General features: G+C 35.6%; 1 protein-coding gene across 5 annotated transcripts in view; it reads left to right on the top strand.

Moving 5' to 3' along the window:
- Sema1a (semaphorin 1a) overlaps positions 1–21,889 on the top strand; it is a 220,096-nt gene that overhangs the window by 8,867 nt on the left and 189,340 nt on the right. For 2 of the 5 annotated variants that reach the window (XM_066286315.1, XM_066286311.1), the window contains exon 2: positions 12,438–12,509. The gene's annotated coding sequence lies outside the window, so the exon portion shown is untranslated. Of the gene's footprint in view, positions 1–12,437; positions 12,510–16,789; positions 17,228–20,351; positions 20,603–20,665; positions 20,869–21,889 lie in introns of those variants that run through there. The other 3 variants (XM_066286312.1, XM_066286313.1, XM_066286314.1) reach the window with 3 other exon arrangements.

Below are 21,889 nucleotides of genomic sequence, written 5' to 3' on the forward strand. Positions count from 1 at the left end.
ATGGGTTATGAGTCCAGTTTTTAAACAGACATGTTAAGAGCCTGCCTAATAAACCATGAAATAAATTTTAAAATAATTTGATTTTTTTCCAACAGTAAAGCTATTCGGGCAATTCGGACTAAGGTTGAATAACCCTTAAAACAATCTGTTGCTATCTCATCTCAGTCTTTATTTCGCGGTTCAGTGCCGTTGCCACCGGAAGCTGTTTTTGATGACAGTCATTTTGCATTAAATTTAGACTTGTTTGTCGTCAATTCAAACTGGACCTCACATACGTTAATGTAACAGAGTCGTGCAATTTAACAGGGCAATAATAATTTTTTTTTTCAAGCGTATATATTTCTCCATTATCTGAACAAGATCAAAATGACTGAAGCATATCAAGCGTGTACTGCTGATATGGATATTAACGTCCCTAATAAGGGAATTATGCAGCAATCGAGGATAATTAATAACAACAACTTAATAAGCAATTAATTTTCCATTCAAGCACATTCCTTTCTTTAATGATTCTTTTGGAATTTTTAGCGCAAAATCCAACGAAATTTAATCCTAATTAGTGTTTCTGCACCATTAAATGTAGTAGGGTCTAGTGTGTTCACATTTACCAGAAGTTTCACGGTGTTGATTGCATTGATCGGTTACATTATCTAAGTATTTCCTCTCCAGTGAGACGCAGTTGAAACCTTACATCATGTTTAATCGAGGAAATGTCTTAAGGGCATTCCCCCACGTTCACCTCAACCCACCCAGAACCATTTCCTTGATAAAACTGAGAGCAAAACCTCATTTAACCGCATTTTGTACACGGCTTAAGCAACAGGTTTAGTGTAAATGCCATCACAAACGATAGCACACCTGCCCTTTCAGTTCTATGTTTCGAGATAAGAAGGCAATTTTGCTTGCCAACCTCCATAAAGAGCCTTTCCAGCCATTTTTGTCGTGAACCTGTGATAATGTCAGCCGATCGAGCCATAACAATCACAGAATTGTTTTATTATCTCCCAAGGCCATAATTTATTGTTATTAATTTGACAGCCGCATTGCATTTGAATTATGAAATTCCCCAACCTTTTGGCTTTCGATATCTAAGTTTAATTATAACGAGGCTAATTTGTTTAAAGGTCCTTTCTCTAATCTACATGGAGTGCGATACCTTCCTGGAGTTAATTTTTAAATAAATTATAAATATCAACGGTCGGTGCACATAGTCCATGAGGAAAACTTTTATGCCAATATTAAGTGAGCAAAAAAGAGGGCGGAAAACAAAACGGCAGTTAATGAGTGTTTCTGAGTTGGCGATTTTAATTCAGAAAAGGCAATCCGGGGGTAATCTAGCTGAAAACATCATCTTTAAACCCGAGAAGTTTAGATGGCCACTCAAAATTGTCAATTCAACTTTGAGGCATCCAGAAAAAGAATAAATTAGGCGAGGGTTAAACGCGATGGGAAATTCTATACGGGAATAGAAATTGGTACCGGATTCATGGGCAACATTTCAAGATATTGGTTTATGATGTCTCAGTAACTCCAGGGAAACTTACCTAAAGAATTATCCAAGCGCAAATTAAATTCCTTAACTTGCAAATAATATTCACCAGGGAATGCTGAAAACTGGCCGCTGCTTGAATTAAAATAATTAGTTCTTAAAATTTATTGCGAAGCGTACTCGAGAATATACACAGTGTTGGCAAAAAGTATGGAATATTTTATCTCTTTATTAATAATTAAGGTTAAATGCGTGCTCAATTTAAACAAAATATGACAAACATTTATTTTATGATTAAGTAATCAATTAACAACAAAAGCTTTTCTAAATGAATAACTATTGTAAATTTTTTAATGACAAAAACAAATTTTCCTGGAAAAAGTATGGAATATTATTTCATTTTCATTTAAAAAAATTAAATACTTACGGTAATTTAATATTTTGTAGCATAGATCGACAAGCGTTTGTAAAGTACCCACGGGAATTTTCCGCCACTTTTCCTGGATAGTTTGAAGAAGTTCCGTTTTATTTTTAATTGTTTATAATCTAATTTGTCGAGCCAATATTTTCCACAAATGCTCAATAGGATTGAGATCGGGCGACTGGGAGGGCCACTCAAGTACAGTCACATATACAGGGTGAGTCGGGAGGATCGTGCCAAACTTCAGGAGCGTGTTGTACATGAAAAATAAATGTAAAAAACTCAAATGTTGTTATCCGATTTTCGTTTGTTTACAAGTTATAGCGTAAATAAAATTAAAACATAAAATTTAATAAAATTATAAATTTCATAAGAAATTCCATAAATTAACGTTTTGATATCATAGTAAATGTTCAAAAATGTCGCCATTAACTTCTAAACAGTTTCGGCTTCGTCTATGAAGAGCATTCGTTGCGCTCCTGATTGTTTCATGTCTTTCTTTAATAGCAGCTGCAGCATTTCTAATGCGTTGAATTAGTGCATCTTGAGTGTCCACTTTTACCCTGTACACTTCAGTTTTAAACCAACCCCACAAACAATAGTCTAGTGGTGTGAGGTCTGGACCCCTTGGAGGCCAATTAATAGGGCCACCACGACCAATCCAACGTCCAGGAAACGTTTCGTCTAAATGTTGCTTAACCTTTATGTTTTAATTTTATTTATGCTATAACTTGTAAACAAACGAAAATCGGATAACAACATTTGAGTTTTTTACATTTATTTTTCATGTACAACACGCTCCTGAAGTTTGGCACGATCCTCCCGACTCACCCTGTATACAGGGTGTCCCACAAGTGTTTCATTATATTTCAGTGGGTAATAGTACATTGAAAAATAATATGACTCCCTATATAAACCATATTCCAATAATGCTTCATTAAGAAGATACAGGGTGTTAAACTTAAAACACACCTGGAATATTTCAACGTATCAGAGTATCAATGAACAGGCGAGCTCAATTATGTATCGAACAAAATGGCCACCAATTTGAACAATTTCTATAATGTTATAGCAAATAAATAATATTTAAAACAAACTTAATATTATTAAAACCATTTAGAGAATATCGTGCATATAGGCGGTATTCAATTTTGTGCTGGCAAACGATACGTCGGACGAAAAAGAGTCAAGTGAGCATTTTTCTTCTAAATAAAATTAAACTTCTAAAAATAATTTTTATTTTGATAAAAAGCAGTGGCCCACCACATGTTTTTCTTTAAAAATGTGCTGAGAGGTGTCCGTACGCACGTCACTGGTGAAACGAAAAATAGCCCTTTTGCATAAATAAATGCGTCTACATTAACTCTCAAAACATGCCAAATTTCACTTACATATCTCAAACGGTTTTGAATATATCAATAAAAGTTAGATTTTTTAAGTAAAGTTTAACACCCTGTATCTTCTTAATGAAGCATTATTGGAATATGGTTTATATAGGGAGTCATATTATTTTTCAATGTACTATTACCCACTGAAATATAATGAAACACTTGTAGGACACCCTGTATATATAAATCTTTATTTCACACGAAATAAGCTATCGACCGATCGGTCTTTCCGCCTGTGTGTGTACGTTTAATACATTTGGCAAAAATTATAGTAACAGTAAAGATAATAATAGTTAACAAAAGAAGAGAAAACAACAGAAAGCCAACCACCCAAGAAAGAAAAACTTCACTTCAATTTAGGTGTTCCAACAGGAACGCAGCTGAGAAAAGGTAGCGGGATTGTCTGTTTGGTCTTGTTAGGCACAGTGGGTTCAGTATATTCCAGTTGTGCGGATTGTTTTTCCATTTGGTCTGTAATTGTCTGTGTCTTTCCGTTATTCTTGTCATCTGTATCCGTCCATAGAGAAGTTCGTTGGATGGGTTGTGTAAGGGTTTTAAAAGATTTCTTATCTTGGTGATCAGTCTAAGCGCTATTTGTTCCGTGGTTTGTACATGCTTCCTGGTTTTGTCGGTAGCGTTTGCTCTGAGTATGTGTCCGTAATCCAGCAGCGGCCTGCAAATGGCTTTATATATTTTGGTTGCTGTTCTGGTACTGATTCCCTTGTTCTTGTATGTGAGTGCTCTAAAGTGCTTTGTCCTTTTTATAATTTCCGTCCTCGCATTTTGTACGTGTTTCGTAAATTTCAGCTTACTGTCTATTGTCATTCCCAGATATTTTATGTAGTGCTTTGGTTCAGTCCTGTGACCGTCCGCCATTATTGCCGGTGAGTTGTCTTTAATTTGTTAGTTTGGTATTATCAATTGGTTTTTGGTGGCGTTCGGTATTAGTCGCCACTTGTAGAACCACGCCATGGTGTTGCCCGTTAGTGTTTGTAGTTTTGCTACGGCTTTCGCGGTAGTTTGGTTGTGTGCAATCAATGCCGTATCGTCCGCGTGTTGTAGTATGTATGCAGTTTCGTCGATGTGCTTTTTGTCCAGCAGATCGTGGTTGTATACGTCATGACAATAGACGTTATAAAGAAGGGGGAAGAGTGGCGATCCTCGTGGAAGTCCTTGTTCGGGAGAAAACGAAAAGGAAAGAGTGTTGTTAATGCGTACTTCTAATTATCTGTTTTCGAGTAGATTTTTTATTATTTTAAGTAAGTACGTTGGTGTTTTAAGTTTGTGCAGTTTGTATAATAGTCCTTTGTGCCATACACTGTCAAATGCTTTGTTTATATAGTACGGTCACATTTTTCGTCAAAAACCAGTCGTTTGCAATTTTTGACGTGTAGTTCGGGTTGTTATGCTGTTGAAAGGTCCAACAAAGTGGCATCTCTTCTTCAGCAAATGGTAACATATTATTATTCTCTAAGATTTGTCGGTATTGATAACGATTCATTTTTCTTTTTATCAGAACCAACGGGTCAATCTTGCATCGGAAAAAACACCCCCAGACGATTATACTTCCACCACCATCTTTCACAGTAGTAATATGGTATTAAATATTAAACCTTTCTCTCACTAGGCGATTCACATAATCTCTACCATCAGAATTAAACAAATTAAACTTATTCTTGTCACTCCAAAGCATGGTATTCCATTTTTCCGTAGTCCATGACAAGTGAAACTTCGCAAATTTCATATTGGCCATTCTATTCTTCTTCGAGAGCAGTAGATTTTTAACAGCGGCTCTACCGTAAAGTTCCGCAGCGATTAGACGATTTCTTACAGTTCTACTAATAAGTTCAAAATTACATTGTGTGGCGATTTCCTTTGTGATTTGTCTTGATGTGTTTTGGGAATTTTTGAGAGAGATTCGTCTAATGGCTTTGTCTATTTTGAGTGTGGTTTTTCTGGGACCTCTCGACTTAGTACGGTTTTAAACACCATCTTGACTGCAAAATTTATTTAAAATCTTTGACACGGCACTCTGGGTAATATTTAAATTTTTTGCTGCATCACGTTGAATTTCATCACTTCGATAAAGCTGAACTACTTTTTGTCTAAACTGAATTGAAAAATAAACGTGTTGAGCCATAATTTTATTCTAATACAGTTAAATTATGGCAATCTGTTGGGGCCTGAATCGAATTGAAGGGAAATTAATCACAAACGACAAAATATTCCATATATTTTTCCAAGCAAAAACTACAATAGATCAAGAAAATTAAACATTAATAGCAGCTATATCAGGAACAGTATGTATATGACCCACATAAGCTTAGAAATACTTTGAGCCAGAATTTGGGAATTGTAACTGTTCTCAAAAACAGTGAATAAGAATTTGAAAAATATTCTGTACTATTTTTCACCACTATATATTTACTATTAAGCCTTAGTTGAGACACTTAAGGTCAGTTCGGACTAAAGCGCCGCTCTTTTAGATCAATCCTCCAATTATAGTAGTACTTGACAATGTGAAGTATGCATCGCAATTCGCAGTATCAAAAATATTTTTATAAGCTCTTGGGAAGTGACTAAGCCACTTAAATCCTCAATATACATGGTATATGGGTCAAAGTATTACCAAACGAACACCGAAGTATGTAATAGAATATGACAAACATCCACAGCACCAAAGTTACCTAAAAATTACTAATGTAGGAAAAAGTGAGGAGATGATGGTGTTGGCATCGAGTAGTAACTGTCCTAGTTAGGGGTTTATTATTAAAAAAATGTAAAGCGCATTCGCCGTTACATTCAGAATGTAAACATTTTCACAGAAACAATTGGAAATATAAACCATAATGATGGTTTTTAAGGAATTGCATAGAATTCTATTTCGCCTAATCAAGCCTGACCCAAGTTTAAACGTATCGCCTTTTTTTCTTTTCGCATATTTACTAAACAAAAATGCCATTTTCGCTCAAATTAAAACTACTAATGCCAAGAAGTTTTCGTTAGAAACTAAGTTTTCTGAAGAGACCTAGAAGATCTGAATTTCAGTCTGAAACTTAGTAATCTAGATTGACTAGAAAATAAATCACCCCCAAGTTGCATTTCCAACAGTTTATCGAATATTCTTAATGCCAGCAAACGTTTCCTCGAATCGTTCTTCTCGATGAACACCTCGCTTTCCTTCACTCCTATTATGTATTTTTTTATAGATACAACACGAGTTAAATATTGGATTTTTCGTCCTCATCTCCACTGAAGATGTCCCCGTTCAGTATGATTTTTTTACCCTCCCGGAAACATTGTTTCAAACGATCGGCCCTCGAAATGGTGTAGAAAAGAAATCTTTCGTCGACTGAATACATCACGCATGGATTGGCGAGGAAATCGGTTCGAAACAAAAACTTATAATGAAAATCGAGGGCTGCATTCGAAAAAGTATGTTATAGTGAAACCCTGGATTTCCAATTTATTTAAACAAATTCAGGGAAACATCCATCAACTGCGCACAAAGGCAAAGCAAATGGAGGTAATTCCCAACCGAAAATATTTACATATGGCCGTAGGTGTTTCCTGGGGTGTGCTGATAATGTTGTGATAGAAAACGTTATTCGACCAGTTTAATACAATTTTAATTTGAACGAATTGCATGACGCAGTATTTAACAACCGATATCGATTTGTCAGTTCGAACTTCCCGTTTACGGGCCACGGAAGAACAGATCGATAAATTAATGCAGAAGTCGAGGCATAAATTTGCATCGTTTACATTGTTTATCTAGCCAATAAATAATAAAATACGAGTAAGTTGGAACTTGCGAATGTGCTTATCGGTGAATGAATCTCTTGTATGCTGGTGCCCCGGTTTAAATCTTTCTCGATCACTGTTGAAATATTATAGTTAGCCTGGGCGCTGATGAATGCTGGATAGGGAGTGAGTAATGGCTTGTAGAAGACTTAAAAACAGCTACAAAGAATGATACTGCCTTCTAAGTACAATTGTTTTATTCAATGTCGTGACACTTGAAGGAGCAATCTGTTTCTGTCTACAATGGGGATGTATTACCGTTGTACTTGGCGCAGCATGCAAATGCCTTAAAGAAAAATAGCCAGACGCAGAAAAATGGAAATAATCCTCAACTTCATTGAAATTTCAGAAGACACAAGAGAGGAGGACTAAACTTGTTATCTAGAATTAAATACTTCAGAAGTAAAGAAACTCAACATGCGTCTCTAGGAATTTCTCAGATTTCTGAAACTATCTTATCCCAAACGCAGTGATAATGCATTGCCCCACCTTATAAAGGGCAGCTTTATCCCTGTAACGAAGATTGTCTACGAATGGTGACTGTTGAGTCGTTGCCGACATTGGAGCTAGTAGTGGATAAAAGGTACCGCACAAGTGGTGGTACCACTCATCGCAAAACTTCCGGACCCTTCGTAACGAAGCTAGACTTATCATTAAAACGAACGTTAGCTAGATTACTCTCTGTGAATGTTTGATGTGCAAGTCTCTGATAGGTTTGCGTTAACGAGATCATAAAACCAGAAAGATTTAATGATTTTTAATTTCCACGCTCTCTTCCAAATACACCTCAGTTCCCACTACTTCCACTAGCTTTTTTCCAACATCGAACCAGATAGACGTTTTATGTTTAGCAAATTTCCCTGTTGTGTGTTTCCATTCCATGGTCAAAATGCAAAAAAGCTCCTACGCTCCATGTAAATTAACGTTGAATATATCAATTGACATGATTAGCAATTAGGGTGGTTGGTGTATGAAACATGGTGCAAGCCTTTTGATACCTGTTTATATGGGGTCTGCTGAATGTAGCCTCATATCGGATGAAACTGCCAATGAAAATACGGCCCGCCATCCACCTCATGTTTTCATTGTTCGGCCCCATCCATACACGCGGGTTTTAATGCTGTTTGCACAAATTGGTTGAATTTGTTTTATGAAATTTATTCAAAGAGAATGGAAATTCGGAAAAATATTTATTAAAAATTGTTCCATGCAAATAACGTTTATTTATGCCGAATATTGCGGAGCAAATGTATGGCTAGCTTTATTTCCCAAAGGGAGTTATCTACGCTCGGCCACTTTTATTATATCAAGCCAAGAGATAAATTAAGGTGGAAATTTATCTCACACATAAACAGCTTATTATATTTTTAAGCTTTCCCACGAAAATTAAAAATATACATAGAGTTCCAAAAGGAGACTAAATAATTAAAGCACTTCACTTATTGCCAGTTTTCATTATCCTCCCGAAAAATATCGAGGCAAATAGATTTAAAAACCGTGGTTCCCTCTTTTGAGGCGGCTCTTCTGCTTGCCTGCATTAAATCCCCGGCTTTCATGGGTTTGCCATGCTTATAAACATAAAACTTTCATGGAAGAAATTAAAAAGATGAAAGGCAGGGCGGTTGCTCTATGTCCCGAAATTAAAAGTGGATTCGCCTGCATAAAATGTACCTCCTATACTAGGAAGCTCGATGGTACATCATATTAATAACTGAAAGCTATATAGGCATGAAGGTACGTAACCTCCAGATTTTATTGCTAATTTATTTGTAACAAACAAAATTAAAAGTATGCCACTCTTGGATTTGGTTCGAAGCACAAATGGTTCCCATTGCAATGCCAAGTCGACTCGGTTAAGTATTAAATTATGCAATAACAGTGAAATTGCCTCTGTTGAATTTAATAATGACCCTATAAAAAGCCATCGTTACTGTTTTTGTCACGTTTTTTCCCTTCGGTATTTTCCCAGTTTTCAATTCAATTTTCGCATATTTTTACCATTCTTGATTTTGCAGTTCTTTAATTGAATCCTCACACAAAAATGCATAATGGTTTTAGTCAATCTGCTTTCATCAAAAACTAATGAAACTCGCTTATGGACTATGACATATGGTCAACCATTGTTTCTATGCGGCCTTTAGGGGGCCATCAGCAGGGATTTGCTCATAATAAAAACATTCCGATGCATTTATTTGAACGGTAAATCCGTTTTTCTGCTTGAATTGAATGCTGTAAAATAGGCAGCGTGTTCCATATAGGATTACAATGGGGGAATTTAAAATTTATTTTTATATTGCAATTAAAGAGGATCGATAGACTTAATCAGGATCGAATTGAGTATTAGGTCGGTACTGTGCAATGAGAGACAATTTTTGAGTTTTTTCGGCAAAGATAAAATTAATTTCGAAGCGAAATTTTGTTTGGTTTTATCGCGCAAAAAAAACATTAGGACTGATAAACGAGACTTTTAACTCATAATTAGTCTTCTCTTGACTTTGGGGTCGAGCCCTCTTTCTCTAGAGTAAATTTGTCTTGTGACATGTCACTGACTATTAAGGCTTACAAATGTGACGTCGTGGTTCACACGTTTCGGTCTTTCGCCCTTTTTGCTTGTTATTCAGATCTGTTGAAGAAAATGACCAAACAAATATACCTGCATGTCAGAAAATTTTCCCCCTGTATATCAGAAGCCTGAGCAAATATTTTCATAGCGAGTTTTCCTGTCACAATCTCTTTAAACCAACAACTCCTAAAAAAGTCAAAAAGTAGTTTTTAATAAATCATCGAACACCTTCGATTAATTTACGACAACCCCATTATTATCACCCCTCGTTTCCCGTGTATGTCAGATGACCTGGCAGAGCCTTTAACTCCTACCCCGCTTAATTATTAAAATCAATTAGATAATTGCCGACACCTGGGTGTTTCTAGACATTTAGTCCATTTCCAAGGGGAAGTTCATAAACATCAAAGCTTTTTTCATGTTGAAACGCTAGTGAAAAAGGCAAAGCTTGTCCGTATAGAGGCATCTTTGGAAAATGAGTTCTGAGGTTTGGGGGATATTCAATTATGGATGTGGTGCACATTTTCGGGAGAAATGCTATTGAGGTTTTACACCTGAAATAAATTTGACTTTACAAGTAAATTAATTCAAAAAGAGCCCAAAAAGGGCAATTTTCTTTGTAAATGCGGTTCGGTTCGCTATCAATTTAATAATTAGAGCCTCAGGAAAGGTTAAACCTGTAACAAACTTTGAAGAATATTTCATGCAAAGATTATTCTAAAGCTCCTACTCTTCCTACTGCCGATTTTCGAAACTGAAATTAGAGCCTCAAATAAATTGTTCTATAGCACTTTAGTTATACGTATCTGAAATGCCTTCGCCTCTTCCTGATGCTAATGGAGCAAGATCTTGACAGATAACGGACTTACTTAATCCCGAGGTTTTTGGGGCATTAGAGCAGATAAATTAGCTTGCCAGTGAATAATTCTCGTAATGGATTCAGGTACTTATGCAGCACGAACAAATATTTTGATCCATTTATTTAGAGTAGTGTTCCCTAAGTGCGTTCCCAGAGTGAGTTATCGAGTTCTTAGTTTAAACAGGGAAGAAACACGTGCCAAACACGTCTTATGGACACACTGTACATACGAAATTCATTACGAATGAGTAAGAATTTTTGCGGGAACTGAGCAAATACACTTTATCGATTGACCTTTCCCCAGCGTTGATTGATGATACATTTTCTGTGCTTGAAGTTCACTCGCCTCCATTTAATATCGCTCGAGGAGCGTGTTTACTTATGTATTTGAGAACATTTTTGCCTTGTCGGACAAACAGAAAATGGAGCAAATACCAATGTAGTGGTCATCTAAGAGACAGAACGAAGTTGTATTTTTATTTTCATTACGAATTATTGATGGGAATTTGCATAGGGAGAGTCGAGGAATCGAGCACTTTGATGAGTTGAACTTTTTATAGGGCTTAAAAGTCTCAACGAGGCTCAGTGATATATTAGACGGGCATGTCTTTGATAGGAAGATACTGATCCGCATAAACCGAATTGAGGTTAGAAAGTTAATTGACATGATTTCTCTTCAGGTACTTGCTCGAAGGTTCGAGATACCACAGTTACACGGGAACCCATTTGTGCCTACCAGTCTCATATTTTAAAAATTGCCTTTAAATTTCGTATTGAAATCATCCAAATCGATTATTCAAAACGGTGACCTCTTTGTTCGTTATCCAGCAGCAGTCCCGACAAAGAAAAATTAAACTCGACGTTAAACATGAACTCTTTGACAACCCTGTCGATGGGTATAGAGCGAAGAGGGGATCCATGTTTTTGAACCATCGGCTTTCAATTTCCCAAAATTTACAAAATAAAAGGTCCCCGATAAGGAGAAAATTTTAATTTCTTTTTTTCTTTTGGATGACCACTGACATTTTCTCCCTTTCCTGCAAATGAAAAAATTTAATCGACGTCAAAGATTAACTTTTTGATTCCACTGGCGGTGGATATAGAGCAAAGAGCGAATTAATTGTTTAAAAGCATCGATTTTGAATCCTTTAACTGGGAATTTAAGAACAACTTTTAGAGATATGAAGACCGCTTGAAAGTTTTAACTTACCACGAGGCAGACATAGTGCGTTACTGCCCTCATAGGTTGACATAACAATGAGTCCAGAATGGTACGTCATTGTCTCTAAATCGTGGTAACGAATACCTAACAAAATACTCAGGGGAGATTAAGCGGTCGTTGCTCAAACTTTAGCAAAAGGGATGATAAAAACCACGACAAAGCCGCAAAATGCTAAACCGATAAGAGCAAAGTTTTCCAGATTCTGAGGATATTACATTAAAACTTGATACTTTTAGTTTGTTGGTGTAATATCCAAAGTTTGGGAACTTTAATTGGCAAAAAATGTTCACATTAGGCGTTGGCTCGAACCGTTGTTTTTGTTCGGGCGACTCGTGGCAATTAGAGTTTCTTGGAAAATTACTCTTAACTGTTTGGCCTACGTTTCTTGAAAGTTAACAAATTATTTAATAATGATGATTAATCATTAGGGACCGGACGCCTTCGACATCATGGATCCTTAAAACTTTTAGAAGCACAGAAGCATTTTCACCCTTCTAACCCATTCTGTAACTCCCACGTAATTCGAATATTTTGCTGATGTAAATTAAACGAAATTAAATATGTAAGCAAACATTCAATGGCGTGCTTACGGTTGCGCAACATTGGAAGACACTTTGTTAATCGATTTTAGTCCGAAATGCATTAATTGTTCCCATTTCCTAATTTTCAAATTTGCTTCATTTTTTTTCAGGTGCTGATCAAATACAGATAGTGGAGAGATGCTCATGAGAACCGTAAATCGAGGCTCTAAATACACAAATTGGTAAGTTTACAGTACTAAAAATACTGTAAAAAGGCAGCAAAATCCTTCCGTTCATAGTCTACAAATTAATCTCTGGTTTTTATTACATCCACCTCCCAACTTGTGTTTGTAATTCATTTCAACTTTTCAAATTTCATACTAAACGAGCCCTCGTAAAAGCCCCCTATCACAAAAGTAGAGAATTCCGGTATCGTGTGCCGCCTGTATTTCAAAGCCATATAAATCTGTATGTATACCTGCCATCTGTCACATCTGCTTATGCATATTTGAACAAAGGAAATGCAGGTAGCAACGCAACACATATTGCATCTTGTATAAGGTTTAATCGGAAGCTTTATCTGCAAAAAACATGTCATTTTTGCAAAGAACATGTCGTTTTTTTTTTCAAAAAAATTTACTTTTTATTCGGTGGAATTTGCTCGTTTAATTCGAAATTGCATTAGGTGCGGTGAAATTATTTTTTTCTTTGGCAATGAAGTAAACATAACATATTTGGTGCCCGTAAAAAGGGTAAATTGCGTTGATGTAAACTTTCACAATAGGCCCGCATGAGAAAATCAATATCGGTTAAAATATTTTTGTTTCACATAAAATTTACTTTGGTGAACTCGCGCTCTTTGCAAAAAAAATATATAATAATTTACCCCTTAATTTCGCAATCCCAACCCAAAACACCACAACCAAGATATCCGCCCTCTCGTTTTGGAAAATTTGAAACTTTTCGACGTGCTCGCGTTACGACGTGGATCCTACATTGACCATAGATACCTCTATTAAGGCTCTATTGCCTTAGAAATGCAACTTCAAGAAGAACCTTCGTTCCGAGGCTCTTTTAAAATCATGAAAATCAGTATTAAAGTTACCTCATATCTCGGAAACTAAAATAAATCGAGCAACCCGCCCAGTGTAGGTTTATAGAGCTTACAAAATGAGAGAAAACGCCGCACTGAAACTGAAGGTATTAATTTTAAGATAATTTTCTCTTCGTATTCTCCTTTGTGTATATCCCAAAGAAGGTAAATTAAAGTTATTGTAGAAGGTAATTATATTTACACAACATTACAGAATCTCTTCTGGAGATAATCAAATGGGAAATACATCATCCTGAAACTAAACCTATTCAACGTCAGATTAAAAGCTTTTAATGATCCATGATTTCTCGTATTGGGTCATCTAGTAATAGTTAAAACTGGAAACTGCCAACTAATTTAAAATTGGACATTTTTAAGATAACGTTTTCAAAAGCAAAAGTGCCCTTGTCAATGTATCCTTGGTGTTCAGCAGAAGAAGTCACAAATTTTGCTATGTAGCTATTTTCCGTTACCTAAATAATAAAATATACAAAATGGTCATTTGAGTATATATTTGTTTAAAAGACAAACACATTGCAAAACGCATTGGCGCACACTAAGAACTATATAAAACTTCCTAAAGGCCACTGAAGCAAATAATGCTTTCTTGATTTCACTTGAGTCGTGATTCTTTTTAGTACTCTTCTTGTAAATTAGTAGACGAACGTGTAAATCTTAATTTTTTTATCAGTCACTCTTGTGTATTCTATAGCCTGAAAAAATTCTGTTAATAACTTTTAGAAACAAGAATTTTTGCTTGATTTTAGGTCCGTTCGTCCCCTTTAGTAACCCCTGTAATTAATAAAGAACGAGTTTTGCCCGATTTTAAGACAATTTTAGCTCTTTCGCTAGCTACACCCTGAGTAATTAGGAGATATTTGTACTCGTTCCTGTTTAAAGAATAAACTCATTGGCGTATATGGCCTGAAAAGACTGTAAGGAAATTATAACAATTAAAAGCGGTAAAAGTGTGCTGAAAAAAAAAGCATTTTTTATTCAAGAGAATATTGAGCCATTTTCAAATGATCCGTGTGAGAATGTAACTTGCAGCATTGCTCTTACGGCAGAATATCACTAGGGTGGGAAAGTGCAAGTTTTCACATTCAAATGCATGCGGAAAAGTGCATTTACTTGGACGAATTTTCCCGAAACGATTTGATATCGTGGGGATGGAGATTGAGAAGACGACAGCTGGTCTGCAATGGCACAATTAATCGGCGTTCCTGATTACACGAGTGAAACTGCACATTTTCATTAAATAATTGTGTTTTTCTTATGTATTGAGTGTTCTCGATGAATTCGACTCAAATTTCTCGGGAATAAGAACATATTTTCCTGGGAACTCTGAAGACCCATATCCCCAGAACGAAACCCTAAAGTGTGTCTCTCTGCACGTCAAGTATTTGGGAGGACCTTGACTGCTTCAAGAACGAACGTAGCCATTTTTTTTTCATCAAATTCAAAAAAAAAAATAAATATCGCCAGTTTAAAATTCATATTTCTCAAATTCTGTATCCAGGAGATACTGAACGGAAAGAAGTGTTTTGTAGGAATATTATGGCACTTCTGGAGCAAAATCCCCATTTTCCTTCCAACGTTATATTCACGGATGAGTGCAAGTTTACCAACTCAGGCATGTTCAATCGTCACAATGAACATGTCTGGTCCACTGAAAATCCACACAAACACCAAGGACATGGACCACAAGCACGTTTCGGGCTAGATATATGGGTTGGTTTATTTGGTGAAACGATCATTGGCTCATACATTTATGAAGGTTATTTGACCGCAGATGGGTATTTGCACTTTTTACAGACTTACTTTATGAATGACACCGATGAAAAGATTTGTTGCAAGCATTTGAATAACCTTTGGTTCCAATAAGATGGTGCGCCATCATGTAACGCTAGGAAAGTGGCTGATTATTTGTCTGAAATAATTCTCCCTAGTAATTTTAAACGATGTAACATATGTCGGCCGGAGTGTTTAGCAGATTTGTACCCACTAGATTATTATTTAGGGGGAACTATAAAAGACGTCATTTGCAAATCTGTACCCTCCGATATTAAAGAACTCCAACGGGAAAACCGTTAAATCTTTAAGAATCAAAATAAGAAGGAACGTTTTAGTGTCAGTGCAAAATTTAAGAAGACACATAGACTACCTTGTTAGTTTGTTTGTTTACTTGGCGGAGGAGGTGGGGGCTGCTGAGATGCCGGATCTTTTATGCTTACTGAGTTCCTCAACGTTGAGCTTCGAAAACGACCGCTCTCTATCCTGCAATCGGTGTGATTCCAAAGTTGGAGTTCAGAGCGAATAGGTCTTCAAAAAATATTATTTTCTCCCTTTGGCGCTTTTTCGAAATATCAGTATCAACGGAGGTACCGGAAGTCAAAGTTTTATTAAAAAATTAAAATTTATTAATAATTGCCAAACAACTTGAGATAATTAAACAAAATTTTGGTAGGTGTTAGTGATCGCCGAATTACATTTGAACTTTTTTTTCTAAAAATTTAAAATTAAAACTATTTTATTTTAGGCGCGCATTAAAGCGGTTTAAAAATTTTTTACTTGAAAATACTGTGTCCTACCAAAAAATAACAAAAGAGCTTTTCTTTTTAGCATCGAACAAGGAATTCAACAATAGTTTTTATTTTTAGAAAAATCGGTGGAGTACCATTTTTTTTCAAAAATATGAAACAACTCTTTTATACTCATGTCACTGGTAAGCTCAAAAATAATTTTATTCGCTGAAAAACTCTTTCAACGTAGCTATTGATACTCGTAAAATTTTGTTTCATTATTTCAAGTGGTTTGGCAATTGCTACCAAATTTTAGTCCTTGAAATATAATTTTGATAACCATATCTCCGTTGACCTCGATATTTCGAAAAGACGCCAAAGAAAAAAAAATATTTTGTGAACCTCTGTTCGCTGGTGAAAGGGTAACTTTAACTTTGGAGTCACCCTGTATATGTAAAACTAACGTGAATCAGTTGTCGCTTTTTTGAGCCTTTAATCACCGATCTTAAATAATATTTTTAGTACACCTTTTATACAGGATGTTACGAAAATTACTTTCGTAAATTTAACCAATGATTGAGAAAATCATTTTGAGCAAAAAAGTTCCTTAGAACAGGGGCCGAAAACCTAATAGTTAAAAAAAATGTTAAAGTTGGTAACCGAAAAGGTATGACAAGCTTGAAATTTTAATAAAATGATGAAAAACGTACTTGCCAGATGTTGGTTGTTTGACGCAAAAAATTTTAATTATTCAGCAACAACATTGCTAAAAGCGATTTAGAACTTAATAACTAATAATATGACTTAAGCGGCAACGCTGTAGGGAATGCGACCGCAGAAATGGAGTTTGTATTTGTTGTGATTATTTTTTGCAATTCCTCAATACCCAACGGTTGATAAAACCTGCCCTTTTGTTAGTACGTGAAAATAGTCGAGCTTATTAACAGTACCTATCCGAAAATGTATTTTTTACGCGATTACCATGACGTGCTTTTGATTTATGGAGAGACGTTAGAAAATTCCGAAGAAGCTGAGCGCGTTTACGCTAATCGTTATCCAGAAAGGAAATTTCCAGCTCGGCAAACATTTGTGCAAGTTTCCCAAAGACTTCTGGATACAAGTCGCGTTATTCCTACACATTAAGGACGAGGTCGACGACGAGAAGTGGCTTCTGAAGCCGAAGAACAAATTTTAAACCTTGTTGAATAGTATTTAAGAGTACATGCATGGACTCAAATGGTGGACAATTCGAACATTTAATGTAGTGAAAACAATGAAAAATTTGTGTTTTTTACTGTGATGTGAGTGATTGTGCTAATTAGAGATGACAAACAATCATTTAAAAGTAAGTGGCATTTCAAAATAATAAAATATGAATCTCATAATGTTTAAATTTTAACTGTAAAACCTATTGGACCCAAAAAAAGCGGTGTAAAAATGCATACCTAGTTGATACGACCATTTAGGGAGGTATCGAAATGAAATAAATACGACGCGACGTTGCCAATTCTCAAAACATATGGTTTTTTTGTTTTACGATGAAATCTTTGGTTTTAGGACTCTTGTTGTAGGGAACTTTTTTATTTAAAATTATGTTATTAATCATTAGTTAAATTTACGAAAGTCATTTCCCATATACCTATATAGTATAACTTATTTTTTAACACAAACCGTCATAGGCCCTTTCAATTATATTTAACGCGAGCACGGCACTGTTTCCCTGGACTTTTGCTATTGATCCTGAGCTGTAAAAGCCATTCATAGGAGGGATCACAGTTACATTGCGGATTCTCTCTTTTACACTTTCTCTCGTTATAAAGCACAGTGGCAGGCAGGTCCGCGTTTTATGCTTCCTAAACTTTGCCCCTTTGACCTTACGGCGTCAATGAAGTTGGAAATAATGATCGTAAATTGGGTTCAGGTATAGTGACCTAGACTTAAACTAAAATCAATTAATTCAATGGCCAGGTACAGAACGATTAAAATGATGGGTAACGAAGGAAGTAAGAAAGTACAATAATGGGGAAAAACGTCATTTCCTTAAAGCTAATTTTATGAGTTTTACGTGTTTTGATATAATTTTTATTTTGTATTGATGTTGCTAATTGGTAGTTGTTAGTATCGAAGGGAAATAAAATAGAGACCTACGTCAATGGCCCTTTAGCCGCAAAATTCCGAGGAAGAAATTCCTGAATAATATACGCCATTTCCAAACACTGCAAAGGATAGTTTTCTGTTCGGCTTTGAATTGGATATGGGGTTGTTAGGAAATTACAGCCGAAAGTCAAAGACGCTTATCTTTTTTGCCCCGAAAGCCTATATTAGATAAGTCGGAGAGATATGTGGGGCAGGAAGCGCGCATTCCGAATCCAAATTAGATGTAAAAATGGGGTTGACGTTTCCGAAGGAGATTTGGGTCATGAGGGTCTCAACACCGTCCGCCACTGCGCCCGGCGGGTTCCTTCCTCTCTTGATATTAAATATTCCCAAGAACCCATTCTCACAAAATATATAGGCACCAAACCCATTGTGCTACGGCCGCTTTTAAAGCTGCAAGGTGTGGCAAAATGAGTAGGTAGGTACCAAAGTTGTTTTGTCGCCGTTGTTTACGCACAGGCCTTACGTAATGGTAAGATTCTAGGTACTTCACATGTGTTGAGGATTAATAAATTTTTTCCATTGGGGAAATGAGATTATGAGCTGAAATTGTAATTACCAACACGACACTATGATAAACAAGGGTTTATTATGTAATTTAACGCCAAAAACGCTACAAAGATAAACACTCTTTTTTAATTAAACAGTAAGTATTGTTTTTCCACGAAAGGAAGTAATTAGAAAAAAAATATATACAGGGATGGACTCACAAACGTAATTTAATCAGAGATTTGATGTCAAAATTGTGGGAACTGATGCATTAATTTTGCACATAAAAATGCTTGTTTTATTAGTACGGGCTGGCATCGTTCGATGGTTTTATTAGAATTGAGGTATACCTTTTATAAATAAAAATATATGTACATATAAATGCATACTGATGAATTTTAATTAAAATGCTTTTTATGTAGAACGCTCCAGATAATGGATAAACACCGATTAATTTGGGTATAGGCTCAGGTATAGAGCAGGTGAGGAGTTTTCTATATTTAAAAGGCAGATTTCATTTATCAATATAATATATTTTGTCTTTGACATTTCAAAAGCAGTAGTTTACTCCGCTTTTTTTTTTAATTCTTGTGAATTTTGCACATAATAAAACGGTCTTCAAATTATTCAATTTTTCATAAGGCACGTACATAAGGGGGATAATTTCGTCAAGAAATAGGGAAAATTAATCGTTTCGACGAGCTCAATGGAACGTAACAAACCGCTTGGTTGTATTTTCTTCTGTTTCCGAGACACACTCTCGTTGTGCTCCCATTTTTTGCAATTTTTTATGTAAAAAATTACGAAAATCTGAAATGTTTTTCAAAATATGTTAAAAGGCGAGAGGTATCCATTTTTTTATCACTTTTCAAACTTTGAGCGGTGACAGGACCGGTCTTAGCAAGTCTGACGCCGTGGGCGAAATTCTTAATAAAATTCGTTAAAGTACGTATAAATTTGAATTTTCTTGCAAAAAGTCTTAAACATTCAAAACATGAAAATATGTTTAAGATATAGTGGCTTGTCTGGTTCCTCAAAGTCATGAATTTTTGAAAGGTAACCTAACGAAATTTTCTTTCAATTTTTCGCCTCTTTTTCTCCCTTAATATCCCCCTGATATAATTTGAACATCCTTAGGTTTTCGTTCTCTTAAGTCTCGGTTGTCGTATTAAGATTCGCTGACGTTTCAAATACTGCTGAAGGCAGTGGCGTGCGTTCTTATATCGCATTTTCGCTCAATGAATAGAATCATAGAATAAAACTTCTTAAAATGTTTCATATTTTATATTCCTCCTTGGTGTGAAGTCGAATTACTCTCAATTAATATTCTTGAAAACTGAGGACCTATTTAAGGCAGTAACGTACGTTAAAATTCTGATGCATTACTTATAATATTTATACCTATAATTACACACTTTCGGAAATGAACAGTTGTATTTGTCGGGTTTGAGCCGCGGGCCCTCTTTGGACCTGACCTGCCGGGGTCCATTTTTCGAACTTGGACGGTGCTGAACGAGTTTCACTTTTTACATTTCTCATTGCTACTCTGATATAATTCCAATTAACTTAACACAAAACAATAATTTCAAAAATGATTTAGAATTGTTGCGACACGTAAGTGTTCCTTCGAAGTACGAACAACGCCTATATCAGTTATGAGTTATTATGTATGAGTTAATTTGTTATCTTTACTTGAATTTAATCTTTGTATATTATGGTTTATAGGTTTTAAAACTCGTTTATTATCAATATTACTATACAATATCAACATATGCTATTTATATCACGTTAAAGTTTCAAATTTCTCAGTAAGCAAAACACTTTGCCGTTGATTATATGTGTGGTGAAAATACTACTAGAAAATGTTATTGCCATAATCTCAGTAATCACGAAACCACAAGAGGAAATTAAATAAATAGGAGTGTTAATTAGTTAGAGACATTTTAAAGAGTGTGTCGCGTGATAATGAAACGGTGATAATCATAGGAAATTTTCCAAAAAGTTCCTACTGCAGATAATTTTTTCCGGAGTTTCCTGAAGATTTTGATATTTCTTAAATAGATTTGTGATCCAGGTAGGAACGCCATGTTTCTGCATGCAATAAACAACTTTTCACACTACCGATTTTTTAGTATGGTCTCATTCGCTAGAGAATTTTACTTTCTTGAAACGTAAACGAAACCTTTTGTCAGACAGTTCTCGTATATCTAAAATCGAGCAAAAACTTTTACATTTAAATACCTAAACGGCCTGAAAAAATGTAGAAAATTCACGTATTAGTGAACTACTTGAAAATTGAATTAGTTAAGAGAAGAGTGAGGTAAAGAAAAATTCACAGATGTAAGTATCTCTTTCCAGTTATATTAGCTACGGTTATGATGGTCTCTAGGAAATGATACCCCTTCTCCTACCTCATTAACTTTTTCCCGCCTAATTTACGTTATATTTGCACTTCAACGTTCCCAATGGGAGCTTTCCACATTTAATATTTAATACCAGCATAAGGCTGCCCACCATGACCTTTTCAACTCCCACATGCCTAAATAACGAAAAAAGCCCCTTTAATATTAAGCGAGGCCGTCATTGCTTACCTGCGGTTTTAGTTTCGCTTTCCCCTCGATTTTTGTTGTGGAACCCTGTATGCTCACACGAATTCGGGGAACACACTAACAGCTAAATGGGCTTCTAAATATTTAACGTAATTATTGTTCCATTTGAGCGCCCCAGGACACCCCCTAGTATATTTTGCCTCCCGTGATATTAAGGTTCGTTTCTACTGCGTTGCCAGATTTAAGGGCCTCCTCCACTTATTTTCTTTTTTCATTATGGAACTGAGCTCTAAGCAAATCTCTCTTCTTAACCGTCTTTCCTTTCATGCCAATCTCCGAGGCGGCACAGGTAATTTTGTTTCGATAGAAAATTAATTTGTGTTTGTTAAAGCAACTTAATCAACACGGGAAAGCCATTTTCCCAGAAAAAAAGAATAGGCGCTGTGGGTGGCTGAAGAGCGAGCACCATCACCTATAATGTTGCCCAGTCAGTTAATGATAATCTGCAAATGTCTAGTTTTCGGTTATTATATCTTATTAATTAATATTAAATATCACTTAGAGGTCCGCCCATTTGTTTTTAGTTGAGAATTCAAAACTATACGTTTTATTTTCATTGATCATTTTCAAATCTCAACTTATGTTGACTTTAATTTTGAAATGTGACGCAAAGACAACATAAACCCTTAACCCACTAATCTTTACTTAGCACTGCTTTTACTTTACTCTTTAAACTTCACTTACGACCTTTTTGAATATATCATTTTTAAGTTCTGAAGAATCAATCTCTCACTGTTGACTCATTGTCGACA

The sequence above is a fragment of the Euwallacea fornicatus genome, chromosome 10 (genome assembly GCF_040115645.1).
Source record: "Euwallacea fornicatus isolate EFF26 chromosome 10, ASM4011564v1, whole genome shotgun sequence".
NCBI classification, from domain to species: domain Eukaryota; kingdom Metazoa; phylum Arthropoda; class Insecta; order Coleoptera; family Curculionidae; genus Euwallacea; species Euwallacea fornicatus.